We start from the raw sequence: 5,000 nt of genomic DNA, 5'->3' as shown, positions 1-5,000 counted from the left end.
ACGGTTTCTATATTCAAGTTGGGATGGGGGGCACCGAGGTGAGTGGTGTTTGTCCCCGAAAAAAGTGTCCCCATTTCGGTGTGCGCGTTTGAAAATTTGTTTCGCTCGCAGCGTCGCGGAGATGCGCGTGCGCGTGGCAACCTTGACACCCCCGTGTTCCCCTGGACCAGACCTTTCCAACGCCGCCTGAGTTAAGGTGCTACGACGTCCCTAAGTGGAGATGCCTCTAAATGAACACCTTTTCCCAACTTTGCACGTTTCCAGCTTGAGAGAAAAAGGGGCTTAAAATTCACAGTTATTCGCCCGAACGTGGGATTTCGCTGGGGACGGTTTCTAAGTTCAAGTTGGGACGGGGGGCACCGAGGTGAGTGGTGGTTGTCCCCGAAAAAGCCCTCCCCTTTTCCGTAGCCCCGTTTAAAGTTTTGTTTGGGCTCCTGTTCAGCGGGGAAGCGCGTGCGCGTGGCAACCTTGACACCCCCGTGTTCCCCTGGACCAGACCTTTCCAACGCCGCCTGAGTTAAGGTGCTACGACGTCCCTAAGTGGAGATGCCTCTAAATGAACACCTTTTCCCAACTTTGCACGTTTCCAGCTTGAGAGGAAAAGGGGCTTAAAATTCACAGTTATTCGCCCGAACGTGGGATTTGGCTGGGGACGGTTTCTATATTCAAGTTGGGATGGGGGGCACCGAGGTGAGTGGTGGTTGTCCCCGAAAAAGCCCTCCCCTTTTCCGTAGCCCCGTTTAAAGTTCTGTTTGGGCTCCTGTTCAGCGGGGAAGCGCGTGCGCGTGGCAAACTTGACACCCCCGTGTTCCCCTGGTCCAGACCTTTCTAACGCCGCCTGAGTCAAGGTGCTACGACGTCCCCAAGTGGGGATGCCTGTAGATGAGCACATTTTCCCAACTTTGAATGTAAGTTTCCAGTATCATTGAAAATGTGGCCTCAAACGAGCAGTTTTGCCCCCGAACGTGGGATTTGGCTGGGGACGGTTTCTATATTCAAGTTGGGATGGGGGGCACCGAGGTGAGTGGTGGTTGTCCCCGAAAAAGCCCTCCCCTTTTCCGTAGCCCCGTTTAAAGTTTTGTTTGGGCTCCTGTTCAGCGGGGATGCGCGTGCGCGTGGCAACCTTGACACGCCCGTGTTCCCCTGGACCAGACCTTTCTAACGCCGCCTGAGTTAAGGTGCTACGACGTCCCTAAGTGGAGATGCCTGTAAATGAACACCTTTTCCCAACTTTGCACGTTTCCAGCTTGAGAGGAAAAGGGGCTTAAAATTCACAGTTATTCGCGCCGAACGTGGGATTTCGCTGGGGACGGTTTCTAAGTTCAAGTTGGGATGGGGGGCACCGAGGTGAGTGGTGGTTGTCCCCGAAAAAGCCCTCCCCTTTTCCGTAGCCCCGTTTAAAGTTTTGTTTGGGCTCCTGTTCAGCGGGGAAGCGCGTGCGCGTGGCAACCTTGACACGCCCGTGTTCCCCTGGACCAGACCTTTCTAACGCCGCCTGAGTTAAGGTGCTACGACGTCCCCAAGTGGGGATGCCTGTAAATGAACACCTTTTCCCAACTTTGAATGTAAGTTTCCAGTATCATTGAAAATGTGGCCTCAAACGTGCAGTTTTGCCCCCGAACGTGGGATTTGGCTGGGGACGGTTTCTAAATTCAAGTTGGGATGGGGGGCACCGAGGTGAGTGGTGGTTGTCCCCGAAAAAGCCCTCCCCTTTTCCGTAGCCCCGTTTAAAGTTTTGTTTGGGCTCCTGTTCAACGGGGATGCGCGTGCGCGTGGCAAACATGACACGCCCGTGTTCCCCTGGACCAGACCTTTCTAACGCCACCTGAGTTAAGGTGCTACGACGTCCCCAAGTGGGGATGCCTCTAAATGAAGCCAATTTCTCCTATTTGAATGCACTCTCCCAGCCCAGAGAGGCATGTGCCTTAAAATTCACAGTTATTCACCCGAACGTGGGATTTTGTTGAGGACGGTTTCTAAATTCAAGTTGGAACAGGGGGCACCGACGTGAGTGGTGTTTGTCCCCGAAAAAGCTCTCCCCTTTTCCGTAGCCCCGTTTAAAGTTTTGTTTGGGCTCCTGTTTAGCGGGGATGCGCGTGCGCGTGGCAACCTTGACACGCCCGTGTTCCCCTGGACCAGACCTTTCTAACGCCGCCTGAGTTAAGGTGCTACGACGTCCCTAAGTGGAGATGCCTGTAAATGAACACCTTTTCCCAACTTTGAATGTAAGTTTCCAGTATCATTGAAAATGTGGCCTCAAACGAGCAGTTTTGCCCCCGAACGTGGGATTTGGCTGGGGACGGTTTCTAAATTCAAGTTGGGATGGGGGGAACCGAGGTGAGTGGTGGTTGTCCCCGAAAAAGCCCTCCCCTTTTCCGTAGCCCCGTTTAAAGTTTTGTTTGGGCTCCTGTTCAGCGGGGATGCGCGTGCGCGTGGCAAACATGACACGCCCGTGTTCCCCTGGACCAGACCTTTCTAACGCCACCTGAGTTAAGGTGCTACGACGTCCCCAAGTGGGGATGCCTCTAAATGAAGCCAATTTCTCCTATTTGAATGCACTCTCCCAGCCCAGAGAGGCATGTGCCTTAAAATTCACAGTTATTCACCCGAACGTGGGATTTTGTTGAGGACGGTTTCTAAATTCAAGTTGGAACAGGGGGCACCGACGTGAGTGGTGTTTGTCCCCGAAAAAGCTCTCCCCTTTTCCGTAGCCCCGTTTAAAGTTTTGTTTGGGCTCCTGTTTAGCGGGGATGCGCGTGCGCGTGGCAACCTTGACACGCCCGTGTTCCCCTGGACCAGACCTTTCTAACGCCGCCTGAGTTAAGGTGCTACGACGTCCCTAAGTGGAGATGCCTGTAAATGAACACCTTTTCCCAACTTTGAATGTAAGTTTCCAGTATCATTGAAAATGTGGCCTCAAACGAGCAGTTTTGCCCCCGAACGTGGGATTTGGCTGGGGACGGTTTCTAAATTCAAGTTGGGATGGGGGGAACCGAGGTGAGTGGTGGTTGTCCCCGAAAAAGCCCTCCCCTTTTCCGTAGCCCCGTTTAAAGTTTTGTTTGGGCTCCTGTTCAGCGGGGATGCGCGTGCGCGTGGCAAACATGACACGCCCGTGTTCCCCTGGACCAGACCTTTCTAACGCCACCTGAGTTAAGGTGCTACGACGTCCCCAAGTGGGGATGCCTCTAAATGAAGCCAATTTCTCCTATTTGAATGCACTCTCCCAGCCCAGAGAGGCATGTGCCTTAAAATTCACAGTTATTCACCCGAACGTGGGATTTTGTTGAGGACGGTTTCTAAATTCAAGTTGGAACAGGGGGCACCGACGTGAGTGGTGTTTGTCCCCGAAAAAGCTCTCCCCTTTTCCGTAGCCCCGTTTAAAGTTTTGTTTGGGCTCCTGTTTAGCGGGGATGCGCGTGCGCGTGGCAACCTTGACACGCCCGTGTTCCCCTGGACCAGACCTTTCCAACGCCACCCGAGTCAAGGTGCTACGACGTCCCTAAGTGGGGATGCCTGTAGATGAGCACATTTTCCCAGCTTTGAATGTAAGTTTCCAGCATCATTGAAAATGTGGCCTCAAACGTGCAGTTTTGCGCCCGAACGTGGGATTTTGTTGAGGACGGTTTCTAAATTCAAGTTAGCATAAGGGGCACACGTGTGAGTTGTTATTTTCCCAGGATTGATGGTTTCCAATTCGGTAGCTCCGTTTAAAGTTTTGTTTTGGCCCCTGTTTAGCGGGGATGCGCGTGCGCGTGGCAAACTTGACACGCCCGTGTTCCCCTGGACCAGACCTTTCCAACGCCACCCGAGTCAAGGTGCTACGACGTCCCTAAGTGGGGATGCCTGTAGATGAGCACATTTTCCCAGCTTTGAATGTAAGTTTCCAGCATCATTGAAAATGTGGCCTCAAACGTGCAGTTTTGCGCCCGAACGTGGGATTTTGTTGAGGACGGTTTCTAAATTCAAGTTAGCATAAGGGGCACACGTGTGAGTTGTTATTTTCCCAGGATTGATGGTTTCCAATTCGGTAGCTCCGTTTAAAGTTTTGTTTTGGCCCCTGTTTAGCGGGGATGCGCGTGCGCGTGGCAAACTTGACACGCCCGTGTTCCCCTGGACCAGACCTTTCCAACGCCACCCGAGTTAAGGTGCTACGACGTCCCTAAGTGGAGATGCCTCTAAATGAAGCCAATTTCTCCTATTTGAATGCACTCTCCCAGCCCAGAGAGGCATGTGCCTTAAAATTCACAGTTATTCACCCGAACGTGGGATTTTGTTGAGGACGGTTTCTAAATTCAAGTTAGAATAAGGGGCACACGTGTGAGTTGTTATTTTCCCAGGATTGATGATTTCCAATTCGGTAGCTCCGTTTAAAGTTTTGTTTCGCTTCCCGTTTTCGTTGCGTAGCTCTGATTTGGCTGGGGATAGTTTTATACACTGCTTTAGAGTAAGACACATACGTGCGAGTTGTTTTCACATTGGAATTGACGATAGCCATTTCGGTGTTGACGTTTAACGTTTTCTTTCGCTTCCCGTTTCCGTTTTATCCAACCGATTTCGCTGGGGACAGTTTTGTTATTTAAGTTGGAGTGAGACGCAGCGACGTGCGTTGAAATTTCCGCCCTATCTGCGACGGTTCACGGTTGTAGCTCCGATTGAAGTTTTCTTTTGCTTCCCGTTTCGCGCACGCGCACGTGCGCGTTATTAGTCCCGGTTTTCCGTGTGCCCCCGGTTAATACCTTTCGAATGAGCCTATTTTGATCAAAATCCGTTGGGCGGAACCGAAAATGAGCTCGAAAAACGGTTTTCCCAGCTTCGCAGTGCATTTCCCAGCTTCTGACTTACAAGCGTAACATTGTCGCGGCCCCCAGTCCACCAGACAGCTACCATAGAGTATATAAGTCATCCTGGGAAAATGAATGGAAGTCAATGGCAGTATGACTTTACAGTGGTTTTGCCCATACTACACATATGGTGTATACACGGACCATGCACCATATGTG

This window comes from Osmerus mordax, unplaced genomic scaffold, assembly GCF_038355195.1.
Source record: "Osmerus mordax isolate fOsmMor3 unplaced genomic scaffold, fOsmMor3.pri Scaffold_60, whole genome shotgun sequence".
Classification (NCBI taxonomy): domain Eukaryota; kingdom Metazoa; phylum Chordata; class Actinopteri; order Osmeriformes; family Osmeridae; genus Osmerus; species Osmerus mordax.
This window is presented reverse-complemented; position numbering follows the sequence as displayed.